Here is a 20,453-nt window from a genome sequence, read left to right as displayed (position 1 = left end):
CATGAGGCTCACAGTATAAGCAGGAGGGAGCACAGTTATTGAATCTCCATTTTGTAGAGGAGATAACTGAGGCACAGGGAAGTTAAGTGATTTATCCAGGGTCATACAACAGGTAAGTGGCAGAGCTGGGATTAGAATGCAAGTCCTCTGACTCTCAGGCCCACAGGTATCTCAAAACTACCTTTTGAACAGTTAAGCTCTTAGGAGCTTCCCAAAGCTGTGTAGAGAATAAACTAGTAGAAAGAACACCATATTGGAATCAAGAAAAACCACTGGTCATCATCACTCATTAAAATATCCCTTCATTGTCCTTGACGGGATGGTGATCATCTAAGGTTTTTAATTGTTGCAGAGGGCAGCTTCCTCTCCTACCATGTTTTACATGCCTCTTTCTTGCATAGACATCTGAAGCATCTGAATTTCTTGACAAGAAAAAAAAAATTAGCTCTCATCCTCCAACCTTCTCTTATTCTGTATCATAATGACCATTTCCTCCATTAGGATAACAAAGATCTAATAGCCTGTTGAAGAGATTTTCACAAATAATGCCTTTTCTGAGGTGCCCTGTCTCTGCAGGACCTTTCTTCCCCTTAAGAATATTAATTTTTGTGGTGTCATGGTCACTATGGCAGTAACTCTTCCTAAACCAAATCCCATGGAGGAGTAAAGCCAGTTGGTAGATGTCCTTATGAGTAATCGTTTCAGAAAACCAAAAATTTGCCCAGCCCAGAAACCTTATCTCTAATCTTGACTAGGCTATTCAGTGGGGTAATTGAAGTCTTCCTCATTATTACATACCCTGGTTCTACAGTCGTTATTGCTTACTCCAACTTCAGCAGTGGGTTTCTAGGATAGTTCTAGAATATCCTTATTAACTGTCTGGAATTTCCATGGGACTCCACTTACCTGTAGTGTGTTTTAGGCAAGGAACGTGTCTACCAACTCTGTTGTACTGTACTCTCCCGAGTGCTTAGTACAGTGATCTGCACACCATGATAAGTAAATACCACCGATTGATCTGGTCATGTCGTAGGGCCCATCTTCCCAACTCCAGGGAACACCACTCCAGGGACATACAGCCCAGTGAGAAGGAATCACAACAGCGAGAGGGAAATTCTGCACAAGGATCCAGATAGGCTCACTGCAGCAACTCCTGGCCCAGTTCTGCCACGTAGGAATCACAAGATGGAATTAGAAAACTGGGAAATCCACCAGAAAACCCAGCCAACTCTGTCTATAAATAGCATCGCTGCCCATAAATCGGTAAGGAGAAGTGTCGCTCTCCTCAAGCGCGGACTCTGAAGATTAAGATCCCAGAGAAGATCAAAACCAGAGACCGTCCATACACAAAGCCAAGACACCAGTCCACGGGGGATTCCACTTATGCTCACGGCCTGGATGGTCCACTGGAACCATCAGCCTGATCTCCATCAGTGGCGCGCTTACGGCGTGCGGAACACAGTACTGAGCGCTCAGATGCACGTTCTCCATCTGTGACATCGACGACCGAGGACAGATTCGTGTGCCTGCAGAGTGTATGCGGGTCTCCCAGTGTTTGTCCTTAATTTCTTCCATGGACAGAGCTGAAGTGGAGATGAGACCCTCCACACGGGAGAGTTTTCCCATCTTGGAAGAGGAGTTGGAATGTTAGCGCCAGAGCGCCCTCTGGTGGCTATGAATACCATCGCAGAGGAGTGCTATTAAGGATGAACCAATAAGTGGGAAAATCCATTCGATCGTATTTTCCCGAACGCTTGCTTGTCTGCAGAGCACTGTGCTAAGCGCTTGTGAGAGCGCAACAGTGGACACATTCCCTGTCCACAGTAGCTTACAGTCTAGAGGTAGAGGTTCAGTGGAAAAGAGCCTGGGCTTGGGAGTCAGAGGTCATGAGTTCGCCTCCCGGCTCTGCCACTCGGCAGCTGGGTGACTGTGGGCGAGTCACTTCACTTCTCTGTGCCTCAGTTCCCTCATCTGTAAAATGGGGATTAACTGTGAGCCTCACGTGGGACAACCTGATGACCCTGGATCTACCCCAGCGCTTAGAACAGTGCTCTGCACATGGTAAGCGCTTAACAAACACCAACATTAATTATGAATAAATAACTCAATTGCAGATAAGATAGGGCTGTGGGGTTGGCGGAAATGGACGAATTAGCAGGGTTTTGTTGCTAGGAATGAAGAAAAGATTTAATTAAAGGGGCAAGTGGAGGGATTCTTCAAAGTGTAGGCCCACGGGGTAGAAGGAAAACACCTCGGGGGGCCTCCTTTTGGCCATCGGAGGCGTTATGCCATCTTCCCGAGCCCCTCAAAGGACAGGGTACTTTTTAAATTCCCTCCTGTAGACTAATGAACTTCTCTTATACAGTGCTCTGCGCACAGTCGTAATACTTTCATTCATTCATTCAACAGTATTTATTGAGCGCTTACTATGTGCAGAGCACTGTACTAAGCGCTTGGGATGAACAAGTCGGCAACAGATAGAGACAGTCCCTGCCGTTTGACGGGCTTACGGTCTAATCGGGGGAGACGGACAGACAAGAACAATGGCAATAAAAATACTTAATATGTTATTACCACCACCTTCCCCTCTCATCTCCCACTGCGCTCCAGCTCCAGGTCCTCGTACCTCTCTACATAAGGTATTTGCGGAGCCTCACACTCATCTCTCCAACCTCAGCCCTCTTGGTCACATCCTTTCTCCACCCCATAGGCTCCTCCCACTTCAAATTCCCTACTCACCCATTTCCAAACCTGTCTGAAATTACATGTCCTCCCTGAGGCTTTCTCCGATTAATTTCTCCTCAGGCACATCACAAAACACTTATGCATCAGAGGTGGATTTCACAGTGAAGGACCAGAATGTGAGAATGAGGCCTGAATCCACAGCAGACAATTCCCAGAGGGAGTCTCCACCAAGTTGAAGTCAACTACTCAACATTTATAGCCACAGAAAATGCTTCTCAAAGTGTTACTCAGAAAAGCTTATATTTGCCACTGAATTTCCCTAGTGTAGTGACACCGTCTTTGAGGTTACGGGGCAATACTCATTCCCATTTTGGTCACATAGTTCCTTTTTGTTGATTTATTAGTCACACAAAGGAGGTCAAAGAGTCTCTTAGTAATAGCTCTAATTAATATGGCAATCAGCAGTGATCCCGAATCTCCATTTTGAGGACAAAGACTTCTGGATGTGAAACCTGAGCCAATCTATTCGACACAATCAGCCTTGTTTTTATTTAAGTAGTGACTGCTGGGGAAGAGACTGTTTGCAAGGAAATGTCTTTAGGGAAGCTACAATACTACTCTAGAGGGGGCTATAAAATCAGTAGGAAGAAGGCAAGTTGTGATTGTTTTCAAATCACCATACAAAAGGGAAGACTGAAAAGAATCTACAAAGCTAGTCAGAAATAAAGGGAAACTTGAGTGAATCAGTTACTCAGTTGACAATGGTTTGCCAAGTTACAGTGAGTTTCACTGGGCCACATATTTGCAGGAGAATTCTAGCAACTGATCCGCAAATCCTCTTGCATAGGATTTTTCTAGTCTGAATCAAAAGTTATCCAATATCTCTTGAGCTCTTTTCCTTCCATTTACAGTTCCAAGAATGGAAGGAATGTTGAAGATAGAGATGAGAAAGTTTTCCAAAAAGAGGAGTGAAAAATCTGAATCATAGGTGCTCACTCTCCAACTTCTCTAGGAAGGGATCACAGGAACGCCGAACTCTTCGGAAAAGATTCAATTATCTCACTTCTGGAATGATGCAAAGATTATACCAGAGTCCCAGCTGATGCAGATTCTCCTTTTACATAGATGTTGCAAAAAGGAAGAGACTCTCAAATTGGCAGAGGCAGATATTCAAATTTGTGAAATTCCATCTTTCAGTCACTTAAAACTCTAGAAGATGTTAAACCTCCAAGACCCCCATAAAGTATTGAAGTCCGGCATTTACCTCTGTCATACAAGATTTGCCATTTTCCATTTCAAAGAGAACTCTGAATACCACATTCAATACTTTAGGAATGAAAGCGGCAATTAGGATGAGGGAGAGTATTTCCAATGAGGGTTTCGGACAAATGCAAACCCAGTTCTTATTCCTCCTGCCAAGCTGGGTCCTGCCAGTCTAAAGGTTAACTTTCCATTTGTGTGGCCTCTGGCTCATGTTACAGAATGTAATGTGATAATGGTATTTCTTTAGTACATATTCGGTGCCAAGGACTGGGATAGATAGAAGGTAATCTGATTGAACATAGTTCCTGTCCTACCTGGGCTCACAGCCTAATAGGGAGGGACAATAGGTATTTTATCCCCATTTTATAGGTGGGGAAACAGAGGTCCAGAGGTTTTTACTGATTTACCCATGATCACAACAGGTAAGTGGCATAGTTGGGAGCAGAATCGTGGTCCCTTGGCCAAGCACCATGCTTCTACGAGGCTACCCAGACGTATTTCTGTGTATCTGTAAAGGTCGTCCTGACTAAACCCTCATCTCTTCCCCGACTCCCAACGAATAGGCTAGTGGAAGAACTCAGAATTTCTTAAATACTAGCAAAAGAATACTAACCCTCAAAGTTCCCATGATCTGAATCACTAAGAGATACCGGTAATGTTTGTGTTTGAGAAAGAACATCCATTTAATGGTTACAGTTTTCCACTACTACTCACCTGGGTCCACTTTGAACATGTAATTGGAATTAAGAGCCTTGAAGAAGCCTTTTAATCACTCAGAACCTCCAGTCTTGCCTGAAAACAACTAAAATTTAAAGGTGATTCTCTCCCCACCCTTCACAGTACAGTCTATCAATTAAGCATTAGCTAATTATCTCTACAAAGATCACAAAGAAAAAAAATCAGATAATGTTTTTATGTTCACCACCAACTCCCCTCTTTCTTCTGAGACTGTGAGCTCCTCCTAGGCAGGAAATGTCATTGTTTATTGTTGTATTGCACTTTCCCAAGCATTTAATACAGTGCTCTGGGCAAAGTAAGTGCTTAATTAATACGACTGAATGAAAGAATGGGGTTCAGAAAATTGGCGTGTAAGGGAAAGTATATGGAGAATGGGAGACAGAGGACAGATGCTAGACCGAATGTGGAGAGTATTTTAATAATAATAATAATAATGTTGGTATTTGTTAAGCGCTTACTATGTGCCGAGCACTGTTCTAAGCGCTGGGGTAGACACAGGGGAATCAGGTTGTCCCACGTGGGTCTCAGAGTCTTCATCCCCATTTTACAGATGAGGTAACTGAGGCACAGAGAAGTGAAGTGACTTGCCCACAGTCACACAGCTGACAAGTGGCAGAGTGCGATTCGAACTCATGACCTCTGACTCCAAAGCCCGTGCTCTTTCCACTGAGCCACGATGCTTCTCCAACTCAGAGTTTTAGACTCTGAGTTCCTTGTGTGCCAGGAATGAGCCTACCGACTGTTGTATTGTACTCTCCTAAGTGCTCAGCACAGTGCTCTTCACACAGTGAGCACTCAAATCAGTCAATTATATTTATTCAGCACTTACTGTGCACTGTACTAAGCTCTTGGGCGAGTATGATATAACAATAAACAGGCACATTCCCTGCCCACAGCTAGCTCATAGTTGAGCTTACAGTCAAATACCATGGACTGGAAAAAATAACAACCTTGCTAATAACACAGATGTTAAGATTAATCTTTACCAAGAAAAAGAGAAATTAATGTGGACTGCCTGAAATTGTGTTTGATCAAAATCTGTTAAGCTTCTTATTTGAGCGTACACTTCTCATAATGGTTGGAGGATGTACATCTTGGGATATTAAGGGAATTCATTCTGCACTTAAGATGTCCCTAAAGTTGGTTTGGAGGAATTATGAAGTGGGTGGTAAGTAGAACAGTGTAAAATAGGAAAGTGGTGCCAGGAAAGAGGAATGAACATGAATTCTGAACAAGTAAAACTGAAACAGAAAAAGAGATCGAATCAAAGCATGTGTGACAAGATCAATCATCAGTCCAGGAAATTAAAGACCACCAACCTTTAAACTGGCCCCTCAGTCCTGGAAGCCTTGAACCTCTCATTCTTGACAAAGGCTCTCCCTCCTCCTCTGTCTTCCTTCACTTTTTTGGTTCCATGTCCCCCATCCTCTGCCCTGCCACTCCCTCCAGAAGATAGAAGGAAGCGGAGGAGCCCAAAAAAGGACAGAGGAGGGGGAAGAAGATAGAACAAGCTGCAGAATGAAAGTGAGGACGCAGTGGGTTTGGCAGTGGGCGAGGAGGGAAGGAAAAGGGAAATGGAGAAGAGGAGACAAGAGGCTGGGAATGAAAGGAGAAAACAGCGGGGTTAAGGATGTTGGTAGGAAGGAAAGGAAATTAATCGAAGGTACACGCGGCTGGGAGAAGGGAAGAGGAGCTGTGGAGCAGAGGAAGTCAGCAGGAGTCCTGAGCTGGGGAGGAAGAACATTTTGGAGAAATAGGATGGTCTAGTGGAAAGACAAGAGGCCTGGGAGCCACTCAGTCACCTTGGCCCTTCCTACCTCGCCTTGCTGCTCTCCTATTACAACCCGGCCCACACGCTTTGCTCCTCTAATGTCAACATGCTCACTGTACCTTGATCTCATCTATCTTGCCGCCTCTTGCGCCCTCCCTCTTCATATCCATCAGGCAATTACTCTCCCCACCTTCAAAGCCCCAATGAAGGCACATCTCCAAGAGGCCTTCCCCAACTTAAGCCCTCATTTTCCACTCCCTTCTGCATCACCCTGATTTGCTTCCTTTATTCACCCCCCTCCTCAGCCGAGGGCGCTTATGTACATATCCCTAATTTATTTCTTTATACTAGAGTCTGTTACTGTATTTTAGTGTTGTATTTAGTGTAGTGTAGTTTTTGGTGTAGTATTTATATTAGTGTCCATTAGTGACTTTGAGCTCGTTCTGAGCACATAATGTGTCTACCAACTGTTATACTGTACTCTCCCAAGCGCTTAGTGTAGTGCTCTGCAACACAGTAAGCAGTCAATAAATACGACCGATTGATTAGGAGCCCCGAGTTCTAATCCCAGCTCCATCAACTTGCCTGCTGTGTGACCTTGGGTAAGTCACTTGCCATCTGTACACCTCAGTTTCCTCACCTGTAAAATGAGGATTAAATGTGTGGGGCAGAGAGCGTGTCCAAACACCTTACCCCAACGCTTAGCATATAACTGTGATACGTGCTTAGCATTTTGAAACTTGTGAGGACAAGGCACGCGAGACTCCCTCAGTTCTACCTTGGGAATGGTTTCCTTCTGAACACCCCGCCCATGACAGACTGGCAAATCAGAGTCATCCAGGAGAGTGGCAGCTTTCCTTTACTCTCACATGTAGATCTGGGTCGGAGTTTCCACAGTTCAGTAGTTTTCATCAGATGAAAAAATCAAATTTGCCGTGACTCCAACTGATCCGAGTTGTGGGTCGGTCTCACTACTGCTATTTTTCGGTCGTGTGAAATTCAATGAGCCGTTGCCAGATGTATCAGTTAGTTGGCCAGGAAGCCCAGCTATATGCAAACTGTAACAGGAGTGGAAGCAAGTGAGAAAGGAACCAGGGGTTACGATGGAAACAGGGAGAGCATCAAACTGGCTTAATTCTAGGAGATTTGGAGAGCAGAAGACCGAGTTATGAAAAACAAAAGGAAGGGTTGAGTGTTCTGTCGCTAGCCAAGTTGCCTCTTAAGAATTAGACATGTTGAGAATTTCTCTCAGTAGATCAAGAGACAGCATCAGCTTTATTTCACTATCAATGTCAGAAAATTCAAATGCAGCCAAATGGTTCCATATTTCTAACTTGCCAGAAAAAAAGGGAGAAATGCCACTTTTCTGCCAACTCTCACTTAATCACCCATCGTCTCGGAATAATGAATGGGAAGAGAGGTGGCTCATCCTTTGTCATAATCAGGGAAGGAACTATACAAATCGGAAAGGTTAATATACTGATTAATGACAGAAATGACAGATTTTGAGTATTTCTCGGGCGCTAGGTAGGTACAGAGTACCGAATCGTGTGGATGTAGAATCCAGCCAGCTATGCCACAGACAAGGGAGGAATAAGAATGAACTAGGAAAGAGGTGAGTAAGAATATCAGGATCAGTGGATCCTACGCTTTCTGGATCATCTGCAGTCTAAAAAGCTGTAATTCTTGTTTGCTTAATGCCAGAGTCTCTATTTGTGCTTGAGATCATGGAATGTTATTATCGGTGTGGAATATCATTGTTTATAAGACCAACTGTTGGCTCTTGCCTCCAGCGTCTAGATCGAAGTCAAAAGTGGGAATTTGTTTGCAATTCCTGCCTGCTGCTTTAGCTGGTAGGCTTCAAGACACCCGACTAGAAGACACTGACGATAAGTTATCTTCCCAGCAGGAAAACCTAGTCTAGCCCAAGGTAACAGCCAGCTATTGTTTTCACTGGAAACAATGGCTCCCAGCAGCGGTAATTCCTCTGATATAAAACTGCAGATCCATTATCTGAAGATAATGCATAAGTTAACACATCATTTTTGCACTGTGAACAATCTCATATTGTGGCAAATAGGAGAAAAATGAAATTTTAAATTCAATTAATCCCCATACGATCTTCTTCTGTAAGCTTTGAATAAATTCTCTTTTCCTCCAGCTATGCGAAGAGGGTTATTTTCCTCAGTTTTCCTGTGTGAGGACAGCTTATCTTATTGCTAAAAATAAGTAACACCACAAAGAATTATGCCTGATAGCACATTTGTTTAGTAGTGGAGCCAGGAATTACTAAAGTGGATAAGATGCTCAAAGTTTTAAAGGGACAGCTATCAGGCTGGTTCACTTCCTTAGTTCTGCTGAATTGGGGTAATAATTCCCACTCAGATGATCGCAACTCTTTTCTTCCAGTTTCCATCTAACTTTCCTCCCAACCCAAGTTCTGGGTGAGTCATGATCTATTTTACAGCATTCATTTTCCATACATACTGCTGACCTTACTGGAAGGTGAAGAGGCATGCCATCATCACACTGCTCTGTACAGAAGCATTCAATAAATACCGTTACTTGATCCTCTAGGTTGGTTTAAATGAGGCCCAAAGGCAGGGGGATTGTCTAGCTGACAAAATGACAGGCCTCCAACTGCAAGCAAACTGTCTCCTCAGATGGAACGTCTTAATTGGTCATCCTCACTTCCTACATGCCACTTCATCTGCTCTGTCCTTGACCTAACCCAGCCAGATATAACCAAATCTTGCTCACCAGCTGTTCCCTGCTATGCGAGAGAATAAGCTCCTAGAAGGCAGGAATTATGTCTACCGACCCTATTGTGCCCCTCCAAGCACTTGGCATTCATCCATTCATATTTATTGTGTGCTTATTGTTTACAGAGGACTATACTAAGTCCTTGGAAGAGTATAATATAGCAATAAACTGACACATTCCCTTCCTACAACAGCTTACAGACAGAGAGAGCTGCACACGGGAAGTGCTTAAGAAATATCACTGATCAATACCGAGTGACCATCTGTCAGCAGCCTGTTGGGACATATGAATTCCCCTTATCATGGGATGAAATCTACAGCTGTTTTTTTAAAACGGTATTGTTAAGTAGATCCTATGTGCCGGGCACTGTACTAAGCGCTGGGGTAGATACAAACTAATCAGATTGGACACAGTCCATGTACCACATAGGGCTCGCCGTCTTAATATCCATTTTACAGAGAAGTGAAGGGATTTGCCCAAATTCACACAGCATTCATTCAATCGTATTTATTGAGTGCTTACTGTGTGCAGAGCACCATACTAAGCGCTTGGGAAGTACAATTCGGCAACAGATAGAGACAATCCCTGCCCAACAACGGGCTCACAGTCTAGAGTGACAAGTGGCGGAGTTGGGATTAGAACCCAGGACCTCTGACCTCCTCATATACACATATAGGATTCTCCTTCTACACGAACTGTCATACAGCACCTCGATGTATTAAGTGGCTAGGAGAGTACAGTTGAGTAGGCCGAGTCCCAGCCCTCAAGGAAAGACGGACACACATACAGAAACAGACAGTTCCTTGAACTTTGGGAGGACCTCAAAAGCAAATGCCGCATGTTCAGTTCAGTCATTCCCCCTGCAATACACTGCCCACTTTAATCTTTCAGGAAACACTCTAGGAAGGTGGAATTTTCAACCTTCAACTAAAATTGAGTTTTTATGAGAAGGAAGACACCACACTGCTTTCTAGGAGCCAGTTAAGAGTCAAAGCCACTAAATTAATCACAAAAACATTACTTGCAAAGGTTACTTGTTCTGACTCTTGATTCGGTGACATTATGATTTATAGCTGCAAGATTTGTTTTTGCACATGAGATTGATTGTTGCCAAGGGGTTGGTCTAAAAATTCTTATGCCTCTGCCCTTGAAATTAATTGTATATATTAGGACTTAGAAATTCGGTTTTATTTGAGGTCTACTTTAAATAAAGGTTATAAGAAGTATGGCATAGAGCCCCAATAAAAATTGGGGTTCACTGAAAAAGCAAACCGAGTTTAAAATACTGCAGATTTGGCACTATTCGGGCATTGGAAAATCTGCCACGAAACAAAGGCTGCATCCAGAAATATATAAACTTCTGCAAGCTTCTTAAATAAAGTAGGTTCTGAAAATCTATACTCATAAACAGAGGAGAGCAAAATCTTCCACCAATCTCCCAGGGGGGTGGGGAAATAAAGAAGTCTATAATCAAGAACAAGTGAACCTGCTCACGCACTCAGAAAGAGACAGTTAGTAAATGGAGTCTCTCATTGGGAAGCCTGAGTATCCCAACGCCCAGGCCTGCCCACACGTGATTTCTGCAGGTTGAGTCGATCAGTTTCACGTGGGGCTGTGTAGTTGGCCTACGAATTTTGCCTTTCCATTGGCTGACGAGATGACCGGCTTCACGGGGCTGGTGCTACTCAGGTTTAATTCAAGAGGAGGGAGGAGGAAAGTTAGTTCCCAGCTTCTCTCAGAGCTGAGGATCCCTATTATTTGGGCAGAAGGGAGGGGATTGAATTCAATAGTTATAGGAGTACCTATTGTGTGCAGAGCACTGTGCTAAGTGCCTGTGAGGAAATTGAACACACCAGTAATCCTAGCCGGGCAAGGTGTTTACCATCTCACTAGGAGGGAAAAAGAAAATGGAAAGATCTATTGGTGAGCCAATAAATTAGTGCTTAAATAGGGTGCATAAACCACCCTGAAAAAAAAGCTTCGGGTGAGTCAGTTGACGTAAATTGGGAAACAAATTGCAGTACAAACTTCTGGGGACAGATAGGATTTCAGGAGGGCTTGGAATCGGGGAAAGCTGGGGTCTGATGAGTTTGAAAGGAAAAGCCGGGAGTAAAAACCAGGTAATTTCTAATCTAATGATATACTGCTAGACTCGTACAGGTGTGTCTGATTATTTCCTTTAAAGGGCTAAGCCATTTAGACTGAAGCAGGGCCGAGCCTTTTTACTCTCCCTGCATTTACTTAAGAGCCTTAAGTCTAACCTCAAACACGGTTGTAAAAATCTCTCCTGACTGGACTGAATTGGAAAATATTTACCAGGTGCTAATGCTGAGCAGTTGAGGTAAATGTGGTGCTTAACTCTGTAAAAGTCTTGAACCTAAGAACTTAAAAATCCATTAAATGTAACATCAGTGGAATAACATATCTTCTGTTTTATTGCCTGAGGCTGTGTTTATATCCTGCTGACCTGTTGTAGCCGTCTTTCTTTTATACTTCTCTTTTATTGGTTAATAAAATTTAGTTAGTATCCTTAATTCAGTTCTGTACCTGTGATTTAAAGGAAAAAAAAATTACAGGAGGCTTTGTATAATGGAGCCAGATATTTTGTGTTATAGGCTTGGAAGGACAGAGAGATTGCCTCCACCAGATCAAGCCACCTGATTTGAACTGCTGTTTTTTTGAGAGAAAAATCACTGAAAGGTAAAAATCTATGCGTTTAGTCATTGAAAATGTACATACATGATGTATTGGTCTTATATTTTTGGTTATGTGGGCAGTGGACAAGTTATTTTGGGACTGTGACTTCTGGAAATGGTAAAATTAATGATCATTTATTCAGAGCCTCCTGGAGGGAGAACAGTATAGTAAGCTCTTGGGGGAGAATAAAAGAAGATATGATGATCATAGAAACAGCCAAACCTAGTGGGAAGAGCACTTGATTTTAATCCCAGCTTTGTCATGCATTTGCTGTGTGATCATAATCAAGGCACTCAACTTCTTGGTCCTTCTGTTTTCTCATTTATAAAATACCTGTTTTCCTTTCCACTAATGATGTGAGCCCCATGTGGGGTTAGGACTGTATCTGATCTGATTGCCTTACAGTCAGTCACTTATGGAGTGCTTACTGTATTCCGAGCACTGTACTAAGTGCTTGGGACAGTACCATGCAACAATAAACAGACACGTTTTCTGCCCACAGCAAGTTTACTGTCTAACTTAGAGGGGTTGGGCACTAAGCTGTGGCATTCATTAAGGCCTTCACCAAGTCTTTCAATTACTAAGTAGAATGCTTATTTTATAATTTTAATAATCGTGCTTTACAAGTGATAATTCCAGTTTCATGCAAGGGTGACCCAAGAGGGGCAAAGTAGGGGAGTGAGTTCCTTCCTCCCTCTGCCACTTCCCCCAGATAAAGTAGCTTATTCACCCAGGGCCCTACATTGCTATGGTTAAGCTTAATTCTGCTCTAACACCTGTTTTAGCTAGGAAGCTGTTAGGCAACAAGAGGTTCTTGAGTCCTTTTTCTCATCAGTCAGTGATATTTATTGAGCACTTATTATGCACTGAGCACTGTACTAATTAAGAACTTGGGAGAGAACAATACAGTAGAGTTGGTTGACCCAATCTGAGTATAGTCTAGGCTAGCTCATCCTGATTCATTTCCCCATAAACACACATGCCACTTGCTCACCATTTTATTCTATCTCAAGCATCCCGAATCTAACTCTGATGATCACTAAGTGTTTTCTTGGCTTTCTTAGGTGTCTACACTTGACTCAAAAATCAGCTTTTCAGCCCTCTGATTTCTTCTTGGTGGTGTTTTCTCTTTGTAAATTGCCACTTGGGTATTTCTGTAAGGAATACATCATAAGCATTGTCTAAACCTAGCGGAGCTATAGTCAAGTAGCATAATGTCTCCGCAAATACTCCTTTGCTAAATTGGCACTTCTGCTTTGCTTTCAGAGCTCACTGAATGTGGTCTTTTGAACAAAGGGGTGGTTTTTAACTTCAGTTGGGCATCGGTGGGAAACGATACTTCCACCTTTTGTTGAGAAGTTAGAGAGAGATCTTGGCAGTGGGCATGCAATTGATCTGCTTTGTTGGGATTAAGCCAGACTCTCTGTTGGGTTTTTATTTTGGTATTTTGACTTCTCTGTGCACATAGGCTTGTTTCAGCAGAGGCAGCCAACCCTTTTCCAAAGTGATCAGTGATACATTTTAGATCACTCTGTTTCCTGTGACCTTCCCATGTTGGGTTATATTGAGAAGCAGCGTGGCTCAGTGGAAAGAGCCCGGGCTTGGGAGTCAGAGGTCATGGGTTCTAATGCTGGCTCCTCTGTTTATCAGCTGTGTGACCTTGAGCAAGACACTTTAACTTCTCTGTGCCTCAGTGACCTCATCTGTAAAATGGAGATGAAGATCATGAGCCCTATGTGGGACAACCTGATTACCTTTTATCTACCCCAGTGCTTAGAACAGTGCTTGGCACGTAGTAAGCCCTTAACAAATACCAACATTATTCTTATGATGTATTTTTGAGAAGCAGCATGGCCTAGCAGATGGAGCATGGACATGGGAGTCATGAAGACCTGGGTTATAATCCCAGCTCTGCCACTTGTCTGTTGTGTGGCCTTGTGCGTGTCACTTAATTTCTCTGGGCTGGTTACCTCATCTGTAAAATGGGTTAAGATTGTGAGTCCCTTGTGGAACATGGATTGTGTCCAACTTGATTATCTTGTATTTACCCTACCCCAATGCTCATAGTACAGTACCTGGCACATAGTGAACACTTAACAAATACTATAAAAAGCATGTCTTATGTTGTTTGGGATTTTTTTTTTCCATCAAATCCTTGAATGTTCTTACCCTCCATGCTTCTATTTTTGACCTGCTGGGACAGATCTTATGCATGGAGAGTATAGCACACTTGCAGAGATGGGGGCAGATTGTTTCAGAAATATTTCCAAGAAATCTAACACCTCTGGTTCTGGCCCTGTTGTGTGCTTTGCGATGTGAATCACCATTGTTCTACAGAACAGTATACTCTTTGGCTTCCTTCTTTTTATGCGAGACTTCAGTGGAATGAGCGCGGGATTGGGTATCAGAGGACACAGGTTCTTGTCCTGGTTCTACCACTTGTCTGCTGGTTGACCTTGGACAAGTCACTTAACTTCTCTGGGCTTCAGTTTAATCATTTACAAAATGAGGGGGAAATACAATTCTGCCTCCCTCTTAAACTATGAACTCCATGAGACCAGAACTATATCTGATCTGCTTCTCTTATATCTGCCCCGATGCTTAGCCCATAGTCAGTATCAACTGATGGTATTTACTGAATGCTTATTGTGTGCAGAGCACTGTACTGAGCACTTGGGAGAGTACAATATAACAGTTAGTAGACCTGATCCCTGCCCAAATAGTATTATATTAAAATGATGTTTGCATTATTTCATATATGTGCATGATGCTTAGAACTTCTCTGCAATCAAGGGTATTTGAGTGTTTACTGTATGCATTATAGTTGAGCTGGTTGTTCTGATGCTAAAGTTGGTGGCTTAGCATTAATCCTTCTGGCCTTTACCTTATATTTTGTGCTGTCACACAAAACATGTTTCTAGATGTTGATAGATGTTGTTCAGACTAAAAAAAAGCCCATTCTTGCTGTCTCGATTATGCAGCTTTTACGTTTTTGGTGGTCATCATCGTACAGGGAACTTGGGTGTCGGCTTTTGCGTCCTATGTGACAGTACTCGACCACTTTAGTCAGGCTGATCTTAGAAGGACAGAGGTAAAATCAAAAGTCCTTGCTACCCCAGGCCCAAGCTGGATACTTTTAAAGCTTAATCGGAAGTAGCAGAGTTAGCCCTAGCTGAATCTTCCCATCAGTATGGTTTTGCACTCACTCAAATGTTGAGGAAGGGAGGTAAATTGTTGTGGCTTGTCTTATTCACCAACATTACAAACGTGTTCTTGCCTAAACCAATTTTGGCTTTTCATGTTTAGCCTGCTGTAATACAGATTATGTCAAAAAGCCAATATGATTAGGGCAGTAATTACCCTGAATTACTTACTGGAACAATTTAGCTAATGTAACATACAATGCAACATTATCGATGTTTCGGCTGAATAGCACGGGGTGTTGGTCTCAAACAGATACAATTGTAACCTAATTCCACGGGGTTCACTGAGCCCCAGTGAGCAGCCTCGGCCTAAACCACTCCTTTGTACCCAGAAACAACAAAGCACGCTCTCAGATTTAACAGCTGAACATCCCTCAGCTTATGCTACTTTTGGAAGAACAATTTGGCCCATTTCTGGTTTACCGCACAAAGTATGAGGTTAAGTTTTCAGCAGCACCTATCAATCGGTGGTATCTGAGTCCCTAATAAAACAGCATGGCATAGTGGATAGAGCAGGGGCCTGGGAGTGAGAAGGCTATGGCTTCTAATCGCACTCTGCCATTTGTCAGCTGTGTGACTTTGGGCAAGTCACTTAACTTCTCTGTGCCTCAGTGACCTCATCTGTAAAATGAGGATTAAGACTGTGATCCCCACGTGGGACAACCTGATTACCTTTTATGTACCCCAGTGCTTAGAACGGTGCTTGGTACATAGTAAGCGCTTAACAGATGTGATTATTATTATTATTAATCCCAGCTCCACCACTTGCCTGCTGTGTGACCTTGGGCAAGTCACTTCCCTTCTCTGTGCCTCAGTTCCCTCATATGTAAAATGGGGCTTGACTGAACCCTATGCGGGTCAGGGACTATGTCCAACCTAATTTGCTTGTATCCACCCCAGTGCTTTGTACGGTGCTTGGCGCATAGTAAGTGCTTAATAAATACTGTGATTATTATTATTAATTATAATGTTGGTATTTGTTAAGCGCTTACTATATGCAGAGCACTGTTCTAAGTGCTGGGATAAATTCAGGGTAATCAGGTTGTCCCACGTGAGGGTCACAGTCTTAATCCCCATTTTACAGACGAGGTCACTGAGGCACAGAGAAGTGAAGTGACTTGCCCACAGTCACCCAGTTGCCAAGTGGCAGAGCCGGGATTCGAACCCATGACCTCTGACCACAAAGCCCAGGCTCTTTCCATTGAGCCATGTTAATGTACACGGAGCACTCTACTGAGTGCTTGGGAGCATACAGTAGAATTAGGAGAGATTATCGCTGCCCACAATGAGATGACAATCTAACTCCAATATAATGGCTTAATGAAACTCAAGTCCTTCCTCCCATAACATATGTCTTAGTATGTATCTTGGGCAAAGCTCTGGTGGGAATTTGAGGTTTGGATAGAGTGTGAGGCAGTAATGGGTGAAATGGCTGTGTTTAAGTATTTGATGTCTGGAACTTAAGGAAGTTTTCCTGAAAGCAGAGTTCACTGGGTTTGTAATTCTCTTATTGTAGAACTGAGTGTAACACGATTGGAAATTTTTTATAGGCACTACCTGTTTCACATTGTGTCTTATACATGAAATATACGAGAAAAAATGCAAGCCCCCAAGAAGTGAAACCTTTTATTAGCTCTTTCCATCACTGTTTCCCCCTACCCGTTTCCTGATAGAAGGTGGAGAAACTTGACGGAAATCAATATTTTAAATTTAACTTTTAGTCAAATGAACAACAGCAACTCTAAGACTTTTCTTTTAGTTTTATTGGATAACATTGTAGCAGTTTTCAGTTAGTGAAATATTGATAGAGTGGTGGGGAGTTTTTTTTTTTTTTCCCCAAAAAAACTTTAGTGTGAACCATTTGAAATGGAATTCCCGAATCTTAATCAATGGTATTTAGTGAGCCACTTATACTAAGTGTTCGGGAAAGTATAATGAGTAGAATTGGTAAATATCCCTGCCCACAAGGAGCTTAGAGTCTACAGAAGGAGACAGACATTGAAATAAATTACAGATGGGGAAATGGTAGAGTATAAGGAAAGGTACAGAAGTGCTGGCGGGCTGAGGTAGACTCCAAAGTTCATAAGGGGTACGTAGCCAGTGAGACACAGGAAGAGAGGTGTTAATCAAGGAAAGCCTCTTGGAGATGTGACTTTTTTTTTCTTTGAAGGGCTTTGAGAGTGAAGAGAATGGTGATCTCTTGGGCCATTAAAGGGAAGGGAGTTCCCGGACCAAAGGAGAATGTAAGCAAGGAGTTGGTGGCAGGATAGCAGATGTTGAGGTAGAGAGAATAGGAATGGAATTAAGATCATGAAGGTAAGTTTGAAGGGAACTTTGAGCCCATGCTTATCGGGTAACGTACTGGGAAGGTGCAGAACAGAAGGGCAGATGGTCTCTCATTCAACTTGCCAACTTGATGCAGTCGACAGGAGACTTGGGACTGGAATTGTCTGCCAACAGACAGAAGCAATTCCAACAGAATCTGAGCTCAGAAAATAAAGAATTTGGAACTGTATTTCGTGCTTTTGATAGGCCTTTAATTCCCTCTTCCATGCAAACCCAACAGACCACTGCTCACTCCATAATCAAACCTGCCCTCAAATCCCACCTTCTCCAAGAAGCCTTCTTTGGTTTACCGTATTGGTGGAAGAGTGCTTGCTCCCAAACGCATAATGAAAATAAGTATTATGGAAGAACTGAGCGATATATGAACTAAGGATGTCTCTTTAAGACCGTGCTAGTTTTTCACCCCGTTTTAACTTTTCAATTTATTTCTTAGACCACATGTGTATTTTCTATTTAGGGGGACAGGCACTTCGTTGGTGGGTGCCTTACTGTGGTTTGAGATGTGCATCATTTTATGTATTGGGTTTCCAGATGTGAGGTGTCATTTTAAGATTCCAGTGCTTTACTGTGTGTTAGGTGCAGAAATGTATAAACTGTGACTTGGGTTGTTGTGATATCTTTGGTATCACAGGGCACTAGAATTCTTGGATCCTCGAAGCTGGGGGTGGTGATTTTTATCCTGCTGTCAGAGGGCGATAAAATCTGAAGTCTTTATGTATGTTAATGTCTGTTTCCCCCTCTACACGGTGATCTCCTTGTGGGCAGGGAATGTGTTTATTGTTAATTTTACTCTCCCAAGCGCTTAGTACAGTGCTTTGCTCACAGTAAGTCTCAGTAAACACGATTGAATGAATGAAAAGTCTGCCCTGGCTCTGTCAGAAGGGACAGTTACCACTGAATGTTTGCTCCTCCTACCTACTAGACATCCTGTAGTAATCTGAACTGTTGAGATGGAAAACCAAACTCAGCGATTTAGGAAAAAAAGGTACTGCTATCTCTCAAGCAAGCCACTTTTTTGCCTTTTTCCCCCCCCCCTCTTGTGAGGATTCATCATAGATATGCGTGAAACAAATGTAAAGTTGTTGGGTAGGGATTGTCTCTGTTGCCGAATTGTACTTTCCAAGAGCTTAGAACAGTGCTCTGCACGCAGCGCTGAACAAATACGAGTGAATGAGTAAAGGTGGGCACAATTTATGAATAATAAATTAATAAAGGTCTTGCAGCAAGCACCACTAGATGGCATAACAATCTCACTCTGTCCGATCAAAAAGTAAAAGGTTTTTGAACAAAGATTCCATGTTTTGGGGTGAATAATAGCAAGAAAATTGAATCGGCATATTAGGAACCTCGATAAAGTGAACGCCTACCAAAAACTCAGGCTGTTATAGTAAATTGAATATTACAAACTTAGTCAACCTAGGACTCTAAAGGCACATCCATTTGTCCCAAGTGGCTAAACCAGTTAGTTCACTCAGCATGCCTCTTAAAAATGTTCTGATTTAATTGAGGGTCTAGACTACTGACTTTCCAGGTACAGATTTGAATATCCTCATCAAAATCATCATCAGTTAAGAATTGGAAACAGTGTCACCTAATGGAAAGAGCACGACCCTGGGAGTTGCAGGATCCGAGTTCTGATCCTGGCTCTGCCACTTGTCTGGGCAAGTCACTTAACATCTCGGTGCCTCAGTTTCTTCAACTGTAAAATGGGGATGAAATGCCTGTTGTGTTTTTGGTTTTTTTATGGTCTTTGTTATGTGCAAACTAACTGCCAGGCACCGTACTAAGCGCAGGGATAGATGCAAGTTAATCAGGTTGGACGCAGTCCTTGTCCATATAGGGCTCACGGTCTCAATCCCCCTTTTACAGTTCCCCCTTCTGTTTAGACTGTGAGCCCCGGGTAGGACAGAGACCATCCAACCTGTTCAACTTTATATCTGCCCCGGCGCTTGTTCCACGCTTGGTAGGTAGAAGGGTATTCTCTTTGCCAACGGTGTAAACATGCTAGATACCCAGTCCAGTTGATCACGTAAGGTCTCTGACTACCATCCCATTTAGGATGTTGATTTTTCTCGGTCATTTGGAAATGTTGGGAGGATGCGGCCCTTGGATGGGCCTTTAACGTGCTGACATTTCAGTCCGCACGGCGATGAGCTGCTTTGTGCTCAGGGCAGGCACTCTTTAAGGTGCCCTTCTCCTTGCGGGAAGAGTGTGCTGAAAAAAGCGTAGGGAAAGGTCACTGCGAAACAGCACCAAATGACATGCAGAGGCTGTGGGAGAAAAGAGGGAAAAGAGAGGTTCGAGAAACAAATTACATTTATTTCAGAGGATGGTCATAAAATGAATGAAAGGACTCATAGCTTCATCTCTCCAGGCAGAATTTGATTGTAGTGCTGAGTCTGACATCTCAGATAAAGAGGAAATGCTACTATTTGTGATCGTGCCCAAAGACAAGAAGGGTTACCGTAGTCACACAGGAAAATGTTTTCCGGCCGAGGCATTTTGGAACCAAAGGACAATTCCACTTAAAGATTTCCCCACTATCTTTTCATTTCCCTTTGCCCCTCAACAGAAAATCATTTGTTTGTTGGTCTGCTGAGTCCCGAGTCATCAAAATCTCTAATTAGATTCCTATTGATTTCTATTGTTTATTTGTAAAATACCCTCATAAACTTCTGCATTTATTACCTGTACCACTTTATCCCAGGCTATGGCCCCAGCAAAGAAAGTTGCTCCAAACCCACAAACCCACCGCTGGAAAATGAAGGCTTAGAATTTTTTTTTTCTTTCCAGGAACGAATGGAACTTTCTGAGGAACTAATCTACTTCTCCTCTTTCTGCCTGTCCATATCTCAGTCTCCACATTCAAGGGCTTTCCCTGAAATCATAACATTTTTACAAATACATGTGCTTAAATGTAATATACCTGATTTGCTTGTATCCCAGCACTTAGTACAGTACCTCATACCAAATACCATAATTATTGT

General features: G+C 42.8%; 1 long non-coding RNA gene across 1 annotated transcript in view; it reads left to right on the top strand.

The window, feature by feature from the left end:
- LOC120638794 overlaps positions 1–20,453 on the top strand; it is a 285,479-nt gene that overhangs the window by 27,950 nt on the left and 237,076 nt on the right. Inside the window, exon 5 of the long non-coding RNA XR_005660742.1 lies at positions 11,836–11,920. This is a non-coding gene — a long non-coding RNA (uncharacterized LOC120638794). The remainder of the gene's footprint in view (positions 1–11,835; positions 11,921–20,453) is intronic.

Source organism: Ornithorhynchus anatinus, chromosome 14 (assembly GCF_004115215.2).
Source record: "Ornithorhynchus anatinus isolate Pmale09 chromosome 14, mOrnAna1.pri.v4, whole genome shotgun sequence".
Lineage (NCBI taxonomy): Eukaryota > Metazoa > Chordata > Mammalia > Monotremata > Ornithorhynchidae > Ornithorhynchus > Ornithorhynchus anatinus.
Note: the sequence above shows the minus strand (reverse complement) of the source record. Positions and strands in the feature narration are given on the sequence as shown.